Source organism: Xiphias gladius, chromosome 6 (assembly GCF_016859285.1).
Source record: "Xiphias gladius isolate SHS-SW01 ecotype Sanya breed wild chromosome 6, ASM1685928v1, whole genome shotgun sequence".
In the NCBI taxonomy this organism is placed as follows: Eukaryota; Metazoa; Chordata; class Actinopteri; order Istiophoriformes; family Xiphiidae; genus Xiphias; species Xiphias gladius.
The window spans coordinates 793,425-805,459 of NC_053405.1; the positions used below are offsets into that span (position 1 = coordinate 793,425).

Consider the following 12,035-nt stretch of genomic DNA (forward strand, 5'->3'; position numbering starts at 1 on the left):
GGTTCAGCTCCCTCTTCACCACACCAGTCCAGTACAAAGCCCACATGACCGCAGCCTTCATGCTGCCATGTCCAGGTTTCTCAAAACCAGAATAAGATCCATGTAAACACACTAAAGAGATGAATGTGTCTAGTTGGTTTCAGAAGAAGCTACTTCATCTCTTTAACTCTTCATTTTTTTGTCCATCCACTTCTCCGGTGTCATGTGTGATGTCCTCACTAAAATCAGTTTCCTCAGACTATCCAGCTTGCCCTGGGTTTTACCTCCCAGGCTATGTACAAGCTGTCCTTTACCCACTGGAGCTTATGGATGTGGTTTTGGAACCGTCAGAGCAGAAACCAGAAGATCCCGATCCCCCGCAGAGGGCTGTTTTTTCTGTGACTGTACTAACTTCGTGTGAGTGTATCGGCATTGAGTGCTCGAAGGCTGGAGGGGGTAGAGGAGCGCGTGGCTGGGATCACTCGTTGTGGTTAACCCCCGCCACATTAAAAGCCCCCTCCCCCTGACTCCAGTCCTTCACGAGTCTCTGAGCTCTGTCAATGACTGTTATTGAGACCTTCCTCACTTCACTTCTGCAGCTGACTCATCCTGCGTTCGGTCGACTCCCCGCGGTCCTCCACCCTCCTGACAAACTGTTAGTGAGTAACTCCTGTGTGACACGGCTCAGACCGACCCCCACCTCAGCCAGCTGCAGGGTGGATGATGGTGGGGGGAGGCAGCTGGAAGGAAATGAGAGGTTGAGGCAGAAAGAGGCTGATAAGGAAAAGGCTTCAGTGTCCTGTGATCTGGTTTCCTGTCTGGACTCACATCAAAGTCTGTGGTTGGAAATATATTAGCACAAAGTGAGTCTGGAACTTCACAAAGAGAGACTCACAAAGTAAGACGGCCCATGAGTAAAACAACAGCTCTTTTTTATTTCAGTCCAAACACCTGTCCTGGGGTTTTTTAATGGGCAGACGAAGTTCATGGCGTGTGCATTAAACGTCACCCCTGCAGTTCCATCCCTGCAGCGGTAGGCAAATAGCGGCTCGTGTGCCAAATGTGGCCCTCCAGCAAAAATATCCAGTCTCCTGACAGGAGCCGCAGTCTTCTCATACAGGGGGTCGTTTCTGTAACTGTAAGCTTGTAAATTTTGCTCCCCCAGGCAGTCGGGCTGATGGTTAGATGGTTAGAGGTCACAGGTTTGACACGGGAACTTTTTCCCCAACACAAGTATCCATTAAGTACGTTTGATAGATTTACAGTAGTTTACAGTAAGAGCTTGTTGGGTAAACAGCCCCGGCAGTGAGTCATGTAGGTGTGTGGGACACAAATAGAGGATTTCACTTTCTCACTCTGACACTGACTCCGAGCGTCGCTGTTTAGATTTGAGGCTCTCTGCAAACAAGGCTGGTGCTGATTCCTGGGATCACCCTGCGCAGCCAGCTTCACCGTTCTGATTCAAACCCCTCGGTGGGACGTTAGTCATTTCTGTCGTAAGACAGAAGCCCTGCAGCAGTCATCACAAACTGCTTCATATCATTTTGGACAACTCCCGGGAGGTTTCTAGGAAGGGAATGAAGCTTTAACGGCGGTAAAGTCTCATTTCACCAAATGTCTTGGCTCAGGAAGAGTCGAGTTGATAACACAGATGACACATCTGCTCCTTCTCATTCCCTTTAACATCCAAACAGGTTTTTCTAATTGGTGTTTTAGTCGCTGCTGAAGTCAAATAGTCCCAAACAAAAATTTAACAGTTAAAATGTGTATTTCAGACGCAGTGAACTCGGGGTCTGTTAAAATGAGAGGGTTGTAGTTTTCTGTAAACTTCTGTTGCTCCCGTTCAGGCGTTTGGCTCCGGGGACAGTTGCACCAGTCGGTCTGTCGGTTCAACACTCTGGTCCAGAGTCACAGATCTTTACATTAACAGAAGCACAGATGTTTAGATGCTGATGCTGCGTCCATGCTATGGGGTGGATGGTAAAAATAATCGGGGCTCCTACGTTTTGAGAGGGTTCACATCGCCAGACAGCTGAAGACGATCATGATTTGGTCGTGAGAGGGCTGAGAGTCTAACACCCTGTGTTCTGTTCAGTTTGGGTTTCATTACTTTGTCTTTTCAGGCACTTTGATCAAAGTCGGAGTTTTCGGCTGTGATTAAAACTTGATGTAAAAGCTATTCAGAAATAACTGCGATTACAATAACGTTAGACGGCTGATCTCTATGCATGCTGAACCTTCATACGTATGTAAGCCTAGCTGACAGTTTGTCCCAGTGGTCGCGCGCAGCAAAGAAAAAATCTCCTGCAGCTCAAAAATAGACTTTTGTTATGAAAGACTCGTCTGTAAAACAGTTTCAGGACACCTCCAAACTGCAGCCTCGGTTATTTCTCTTTGTATGAAATCTTAACCACCTTAGCCCCCCCCTCATACAGCAAAATGTGCCGGGGTCCTCGGCCAGAGCCTGGCCCATATACTCCCCCATCTGGGGTGATTCTGGCTGTTATCGTGCAGAGTTGGCTGCCAGTCGGGAAGATTTTCTGTGTGTGCACCAGAAGTGGTCCAGATGTGACAGTCATGCTGTATGTGGGACGGACTTGGGCCGGTAACCCGGCCGTATATTGACGGCACTGGGTCCTGGATGCATTGTTACGGCTTGTGGACTCGGCCACTGGTCAGGGCTTGTTTAAAGGTCGATCGTAGTGCAGTCACCAGGCACATGTGCACCAGCAGAGTCCAGAACACTGTCCACCTCCACTGCATTCACAATCAGTGTGTTTCTGTTGAAATAAAACTCAATGCTGTTAGGTAGGTTCTTCATTTATTCCTGCGTGTTTGTTCAGAATCAATAAACAGGATTATTGAGGAGATTGCTGGGAGTCACGCAGCAGCATTTTTTTGGTGAAAGTCTGAAACATTATGTAACAGTCAGACAGAGGCAGAGTGAACGTCTGGTGGCTCAGACAATGTTTGTCTGCCCAGATGTTAGAAATCCGTTGTTTATCTGGACTGAAGAGAGTCATAGAAAGTCCTCTGTTGTTCAGACAGTAAAGGAAGATGCTGTGTGTGTGATTAAAACAGAGTTAGAGTTCCGGTCTGGGTCTCTGTTGTGTCTGTCGGTCCTGGGTTTTCCCCTCTGACTCACTGTTACTCCTCTCTCTGAAGCTCTGCGGCTCCTCAGAATCACCTCAGGAATTCCTCAACGTGAATCTGACTCATTCAAAATCTCTCTGAATGAATACAATTCTTGTTTCTAAGGTTTTTCTCGTTTTTGTTTTATGTAGAAATTCAAAAGTAGTTGAGAATCCGCAGGTTTTCATTACAAATCATGTGAGAAGTGAAAATGAAGTCCTGCACAGCTCTTTTACTGTTTATTTAAAAACATTTAGTTTTCCGTGTGCAAAGCAATGAGGTTGTTTCAGTGATCCGGGAATGCAGCGGTGAAAGTGCTTCGCTGCTGGTGAAACTCTCCTGCTTCAGTCATCAGAACAAAAGATGCTCAACCGTGGTAGAAAATATCTGAAGAAGCCTGAAGACGTGAAAACGGAAGGGGAGAAGTCAACTACGACTCCCAGGGTGCATTTCACCGACAAACAACCAATCCCAGAGCCTCACATTCTGAGCTGAAGCTAGAGATCACACTCTGCAGAAACCTGAAGAAACATGCAGCAGTTTAAATCACCTCACGGTCTAATTCTCGTCACTTCTCCATAGCAACTGCAGCTGAGGCTCATGGGTAATGTAGTATTTAGAATCATCCATCAAACTGACAGAAAAAAACCCGATTTGTCAGAAACTAAGGGTAAATAATTCACAGCATTGCTCCAACAGAAACCTATAGTCTGGTCACATTAACCGGGAGAGTTTTTGTGTTGATGAACGTTGTAAAGAACCAAACAGGAAAATTTTTAATGGGAATTTACTGTGAGGAAAAATACCAGAGGAACCAGAGGCTCCTCACACTGATGGGTTTTTTTCTTGGTTCTCTTTTTACTCCAATGTAAAGACACATTTCCTTGCAAAGCTGAAACCAGAACAGCTCCTCTGGTGAGTGATGCGAGGAGCAAAAAGCAGGGAAGAAGAAGGCCGAGCAACTGGTTAGCAGTCAGAGAACCAAACAGCGCTGGCCCAGAGAGAAAAATACGGCCGAGTGGCTCAGCAGATGATGCTACAATGGTCATTTATATAACACGTGGCTGATCAGGAGGGAATGAGGGGCAGGTGAGGATCTGGACCTGAGTCTGAACAACAAGACACATTTATCAGCGACTTCCTTCCAGCTCACTCTCACGCTGATCACATGACTGATCAGATAGGGAATAACCAATCAGAGATACAGATCGACCCGACATCCGCCATGTTGAACATTCGCTTAAAGAATCCTACAGGTCATTCAGTGGTTTGTTTTTCTAAAACAACACGTGGAATTATCAATTTTAAAAAGTTCCTGTTCTGAGTGTGAAATCTCTAAATCTGCAGGAATAAACAACAACAGTCTGATTGATCTATAAGGTGTAAATATAGAAACGGGGACGAAACCACAGGAAACCAAACTCTGCTGAGACACGTTCTGCTGCCGGTGGACGAGGTTTTGTCAGAGAAACCAGATCACGAGGAGAATTTAGCTCCACGCTGACGAGAGCAGACAGAGGAGACGATCGGAGACTGAATCAGGTCAGATTTATTCTGCTCGTTTGTTCGCAGCTGCTAAATGAAAAAGAGACAAAGAGAAGTTGTGTAACGTCGTATCAAATTATTATTGATATACATTATTGAAGACAATTCTTATTGTCTTCATTATTGTGATCAGACCGTCTCTGTGTCCTGGAGGATCTGCTCTGAACCAGCTCCAGACTCTGCAGCTCTCTGACATTTCTCAGACTTTTAGAGTCAAAACTAGTTTGATCAGTAGTTTTTTATTCTGGCGTTTCTGAGTCAAATGAAGGATTTTCCAGACTTGGTTTTTAGCAGTCGGATAAATACGGACCCTGGTGACCGGCGAATGTTGGGACTTTTGTCCAGAGAAGGTTTAGTCTGGTTGTACCTTCTTCTTCTCAGGCACTTTGACTTGTCTCAGCTGATAACTCACAGGTGTGACTGATAACGATGGCTCTGTTGCATTCAGGTGACGCAGTAAACCATGACGCCACGGAAGCGAGTCAGCACGAACAACACCGGGATCCTGGAACTGAATTCAGACTGCATTCATTTTATTATGTACATCTGTGAGTTTACCACTGTCATATGTGAAAAAAGGCACAGGATGTAGAACAGCTACCAGAAAAGAACTACAAAGAAAAACTAAGACTTTCATGATGAGGCTTTTCTGGCATCTGAATCTTTTACAACGCTAACTATCTACAGACTTCACATTTATTTATAAAAATCCGTGTCAGCATTTAGTGGGTCCTGAGACTCCAAACCAGTTCAGTCCTTCACTCATGCTCTTGTAGACCGACCCCATCGCCAGACAGGAACATCAGTAGTGGACGGTTCTGTGAGATTTATCTTTAGAAATCTCCCTTTTTCTACAATATCCGCCCACGGAAACTGCAGTAGGATGTTATAATTGATAAAGAAACATTGATTGCTGGTCTGTGACGGGACGTGAACTCTCCTGCTTGAGAGTCAGACGTCCGTCCACCATCCTGACTGTGCGCCGCTCGCTGGAGCAGCCTGAGTCTGAATCTTCAGCCTTCTTTATCATCCAGTAATGAGGTCACGTGTTCATGGGGAAACGGAGCTGCTGGTTTCATTACCCGTCCCTCATCATCTGTTGAACTCTGCTGAACCGACAGTACGGACAGCTGGACGAGGAGTTAATTTCTTTATTTCTTTTCCTTCAGTTGTTTTGGAATTGCCCCTCTTCCCCTTTTTATACGTACTGTAAGCCCTGCCTTCCTAACTCTCCTGCACAGGCTGTGTTTACACTGCAGATTTGAATGCCTCTGTGTGCGACGCTTATCTTTTACATAAATGTCTTTTTTGAAAGTGCAGAGTAACACAATTAGCTTCAGCACGTCTCCTGCTGCCGAAAGCAAGAACCGGGTTGCTGTGACTCAGTTGTTTCTTCAGTTTGGTTTCAGGTGTTCAATCCACTTCATCCTCAGTGGAGACAAAGGTGGAGACGTACAGAGAATGAGAGGAATTAGGAATGTGTTACCTTATGCAAATGAGATGCAAACGGCATGCAAACGAGCGGATTAATGACAGCGTGCTGAGCCGGAGAGAAGGGAGAGAAACAGTGTTAACCTGCAGCAGATTTGCATCAGGCTGCAGAGACGAGTCCGAGCAGGACCAGACTCTCTCCTCGTGCTCGCTGCCGGGTATCAAGGATGCATCTATAAATTAAATGGGTGTAGTTATGTCATCTTCACATAGATGCAAGACTATTTAAAAAGCAGAGGATCTTTGTAAGGGCAAGAAAAAAACATTTTTGACTTGGATCCAAATGTCGTCTATTTAAAAAAAAAAATCATAATAACACATTTTTGTGGCTTGGAGTCAGCGTGCAGGTGTTACTCTTTATAAATGTTTGGTCTTCTCTGTCCGTCCAACACTTTGGTCCAGAGCGAAACATCTTCAGCATCTAACGACCAGATTTCCGTAAATGTGACTCCATAAACAGCAGGATTCTGACCTCGTCGACACATTTCTGTTTCCTGGTTGGGTCAGGAAAGACTGCGGAGCGAGTAATGGTTTCATACACGCTCTACGCTCGATTTCTAATTTTATTACTTGACTTAAATGTTGCTAAAGAGTCCCGACATCTTCTGAGGGTGAGATCCTGAAGCCCTGGATCAGCCAGAGACGATGTGGATCAGAACCTTTACAGACTTGAAACACTCCCCGGGAACAAGAAAACCAAAAAAAACCAACAAAACAGTTTCATTAAAGTCCTATCAAGTCTCAGCCTATCAGACCAAGCTGTGGTCGTTTGTTCCACCTCAGCTCCGCAGTGACTCCGCCCGTCTCTGCCTAAATGAGGCTTCTCTGGCTCCAGACATGTGGTAAACCCAAACTGCAGACTTTAATCCGTCTCTACAGAAACCAGAGGGGGACCACACAGTGTCTGCAGACTGGTTGCATACAGTCTGACTCCTACACAACATTTACAGACAGTGATTCAAGCGTCTGAGAGGTGTTTCCACTACCAGACCTCACTCAGAAATCAGTCGCTTTTATAATATTTTCATTTCTCAGACTCTGCAGTTTTCCCCGAACTTCCCCTTGTGTTTGTACAGATTCCAGAGTCAATTTTTCTGTCTGCAGATTTCCCTCCTTTTCCCTGCAGGGCTGCTGCTAACCAAATGGCAAACACAGTGTCCACATCACAGGCTGCAGGCTTCATCAACCATCAAACCTTTTCCATAAATGGATATTCTTGTCATGGCCAGGCTGCAGTCGCCCGGTCAAGCAGAGGCTGCTGCTGCCGGACGGTTTTCTGGGTGTTGCCGCTGCGCTGCATTCCTGCGTCCTGAGCAGCCGGAGAGGAACGTGAGGAATGCTGCAGGCATGTGACAACACTGACAGTTCGGCCCACGCAGACACGCAGCAGGGGATTAAAACCGTGTCAGATAGATGTGTCACACTCCTCTTCTGAATCTGTGCAACGCAAACAACAACCTGCGGCTCGGGGCCCGCAGAGGGGTCACAGGCTAAGTCAGTGCTTATCAAATCCCAACAAGTCAACAATTCTTGCACTGAACACGATGTAACTACATTTTTACTCAAGTGCTGCACTTAGGTACAGTCTGGAGGTCTCCACCTCCCGCTGCTTCATACTTCTATTCCGCGGTAAATGACACGGGAAACACAGGGAATGGCTTTTTTTAAGGGAAACCGGGCATGGCTGCTCAATGAACCTGTTAGGCCTCAATCATACTCCCCTGCGGACGCGCACACGGACAGCTGCGGGCACCACGGACGCACGGTTGTTGTTATTGTACTTCTTTCCAGTCCGCTCGGAGCAGCACACGCGCAGTTGGTGTTCTTGTGGTGGCGGCCGCGTGGACACGCCACATTGGAGGGTACACACGCGTCCGCACAGAGCCTCGCGTACAATGAATTACCAGTAAGTTCTAGTAGTAGCAGTTGCGTAGTTTAACTCCACAAAATATTTTTTAAGAAAATACAAAATTGGAATATGCTGTTTGCAAAAGTATTCAGCCGCTTTCACCCTCAGAAGCAGCTGGGTGGAACCGGTAGGAGATAACAACCTGAGACCAAAACAAGTTTGAGACAGTTCAGTGGGAGCAATAAGAGAAAGTGTGCATGAGTCACGTTCTCTGAATTCTGCACCAGTACGGCCAACACGGCATGACGGCAAAACCCATCGAAGATCTGAGTGGCATCTGGCCCAAGGTACCACGCTCAGAAATAATCACAACACAGTTCATCGCCAATGTAGCCCAATCCCAAGAGTGAAGGGTGGGTTTATAGTCCAGCAGTGATCCAGTTCAAGCCAGGTTTAGAGGGTTATGAAGGGTCTGTGCCGAGACTTGGAAGATGCCGTCTACTAGTGAAGTCCACGTTACTCACTGGATCAAAAACTGAGATTCAGCTCGTGCATAACAATGCACATACTGTGGATCGGTCCAGGGCGACGCTTTTCTAAATTGGACTTGCACACCCCCAAACTGCCCCACTCATGACTGCTGCCCCGTCGTACGTCTGTGCCGCACATCTCTACTGACCAAATCTCTTCTTTACCAGGCGATTCTCAGTTGCAGCGGCTAATGATGTAGCATCAAAATGTGTCACCTCCGTGAGGGCTGGGACCCTCGCTTGTGACCGGATGGATTCATGCTTTAGAAACAAGCTCAGTGTCTTTCTCCAGCTCTTGACGCCACCATTCACACATACCAGTGCTTCAGTTCACCGTCCGTAAATCTACTGTAAATAAAAAATGTACCATGAAGCCCAATTCTATCAGAACAAGAACCACTGTGACCACTTTACTGTAAGTAAACTAATAACGTGCATCATTTAGCTCGTTAGCTCTTTTAGCGTGCGAGCGGACGAGCTAAGAGAGCTAACGTTGGCCTTCACTCTCTGAGCTAGCTACATAGCAAACTAGCTACATCAGCTAAGATTCCTCGACACTATTCACACCATGGAACTACAACCAGACACGTCTTGAGGTTCAGTAATAGCGGCCGATGCGACCCAACGTTCTCGCTCAACATTTCAACTTACTTGTGTTGAAATTCACTAACGCCACCCACTTCTTCTTCTCCCTTGGTTTTACCGGCGTTAAAGGTCCATGCTGCCACCTACTGTACCGTAGCGTGTAACATGATGACTTCATAAGGAATACTGGTTATTACAGCTGGTTAAATAAAGCTATTGGAACATTGCTTGGCTGTCCTGGTTTTCGTTGCCCCCCCTCCGTAGGAACCCTCAGCAGTAGCTGTAGTAGCGTCTGTAAACCTCCTGACTCACTCTCTCTCTCACAGGTTTTCTATATCTGTGACAGCCGGCAGCCTCAGACCGGCCAGAAACATTTCACTGAAACCTCCACATGTTCTTCCAGGGTTTTACTTCGATTGTGTTTAGTCTTCTTTCCACACAGCGGACACTCAGACACTGAGACGTCCAGCGGTTTGTTGTAATTATGGAGCTCTTTCACTCAATTTGTTCCCATGAAAATCCGATGTCTGTCTAGTTTAGTTCTCCTGAAGTCTGTGGTTTAATTCTTAAGAAATCTCTTTACTCTGGGTTTTTACTCTCGACTTAAAGGCTCTAAATCTTTGCTGGGTTGCATGTGTTATGTGTTTTGAACCTTTTCTATTTATAGGTTTTTACTTGGCTTCTCTGTGTAGCCTCAACATGTGACTCAGGTAAAATATTCCAGTACAAGTGACCTCTGCTATGTTGGAGAGGACAGCTCTGATAATGCTTCTTCCAGCTGACCTGCTGACCCCTCTGCCCCCCCCCAGCAGGGTCAGCAGCTGGAGGCAAATTCACACCTTGAGTCCTTCAGAGCTCGAGAAACTATAAACACAGAGGCGTCGACTCTGAAACATCCACAGTGAATGTTTCCGGCATCTTGACTGAAACCCAATGATGAGGAGATCCTCTGTTCTGATCCCCTGAAAATGCTGCTCCAGCAGTTTTAATGTCCAGTCGACTAAATTTAACAAGCTCTTTCACTTTCGGGAAGAAAGGTTTCACTTTGATCAAATGTAGAGAAAACGAAGAGAAAATATTGTCATCAGCTATTAAACACGTGTCACACTCTTGTCTGAACCCTCTTCATCTGCTTCTCCGTGCACATGCGACTCTACCAACTCCACCTGCATTTTTCCGACTGGCCAAATGAAAGGAGAATTGGGATTTATGAACGCAGAAGCAGAATATTTCTTTCTGATACAATTAAAAGACAAAAGAGACACTTCTCAGTCAAACCACCACAAACTCAAAGCCTCTTAGTTATAATAATGATAATGATGATGACGATGTCAGAGCATGTAGAGGGGAAAGCGCTTCACACAAGGCAGCCAAATGAAAAAACGAATAAAATAAATAAAAGCAAATGCAAAAACCTGTGTAAAAGTGAAGGACATTAACCTGAACCAGAGTAAAACGAGGTCAAAATAATTCCTCTTAGTGAGGAGCCAAAAGAGACTTAAAGCGCCGGTCGTACATCAACAGTCGTGGGTGAGTGTGACCACAGGGATGGGTTTTTCTGGCGAGAAAATCAAGGATATTTAAAGGAGAAACTTGTGTTTTCATGAAGGCAACAGGGTAGAAATGACCTGATGTTCCTCTAGTATCGTCTGTACTTCTGTTTGGCAGGGATCCACTCACATTTATCTCTGTTTTCCACATCAGGATTTAAAAAATACGTTCTTTAAAAAATGTCTGAAGGTTTGATGGTTTAAGCTCATGATAGTTACACCTGCAGTACAGAACAGTTTGCTGAGGGTTTTATTATCTGCATCAGCTGATTACAATTGATATTTTACACCAGTGGTAGGAAAATAGTGGCCTGTGGAACAAAATTATTTGACCCCCCCCAACAAAAACTGACGTTTTCCATTTCATAGTTAGCATCAAAACTTTTGCATCAATTTTTCCATAAATCTACTGAAGGTAATAATAGATACGATCAATCATTTGTGTGTCAAACACAACTTTAGCAGTCTAACAGACACGGAGTGATGGGAACATTCTTTCAAAGGCAACAAAATGCTTTTCTCAGTCAAACATTAACAGAACATTTACTGTTTATTAAGTGATATAACTTATCAAGTGTATCTCAGTGTAAATGAGTTAGAGCTGAAACAATAAGCTGAATAATCAATTAGTCAATCCACAGAAAATGAATCTGAATATATTGTGTTAATCAATAATCAGTTTAGTCACGACAAACAGCTCATCAACTGTCTGAGTTTGTCTATGTCACATTTGACTGAACTATTTTGGGTTCTGGACAGTTGGTCAGACAAAACAAGTCATTTGAAGACGTCACCTTGGAAATTCTAAACATCATCTTCACTTCTCATTTTATAGACAAAGCTATGAATTGAGTTGAGAAAACAATCAGCAGCTTAATCAGTTCCTGGTCTCTTTTTAAATGATTGGCCATTAGTGCTGGGCAGGTCTGTTGGCCCACGGCTGAGCCCTGATTTCCATGATTCTCTCAAACTAACTCTGTGAATAATCATTTAGCTGAGATGGCCGAGGCAGTTTCCCGCCATGCTACGCCGATTAACCAGCTGACAGGGCATGGACTCTGTGTGTGTGTGTGTGTGTGTGTGTGTGTGTGTGTTAGACAGTGACAGCTGAGCGGTGTACGCTCAGCATGCTGGGAGTTCTGGGGGTCCCGACCTCTCTGACCTGCCTGCTGTCTCTGACTGTTTCACACCTCCTCAGGTAAACGAGCACAGGTGTTCAGTCTGAACGCCGAGAGGTCACGTCCCACAGACGACACAGCGTTGTCGCAAATCAGGGAAACCAGTCCTCAAAGCTATACTATACTTAACCTCAGTACTTGAGTAAATTTACTTAGTTAGGTACCACCTCGGATTTTCCCCCAGTAATAACTCCCC

At 45.4% G+C, this 12,035-nt stretch overlaps 1 long non-coding RNA gene across 1 annotated transcript; it reads left to right on the top strand.

Annotated features, from left to right (window-relative positions):
* Positions 1–4,283: 4,283 nt before the first annotated feature.
* Positions 4,284–7,222, top strand: LOC120791093. The gene is made up of 3 exons (XR_005707603.1): positions 4,284–4,367; positions 4,459–4,653; positions 5,105–7,222. It is a non-coding gene; the product is annotated as an uncharacterized LOC120791093 (long non-coding RNA).
* The last annotated feature ends 4,813 nt before the right edge of the window (positions 7,223–12,035 follow it).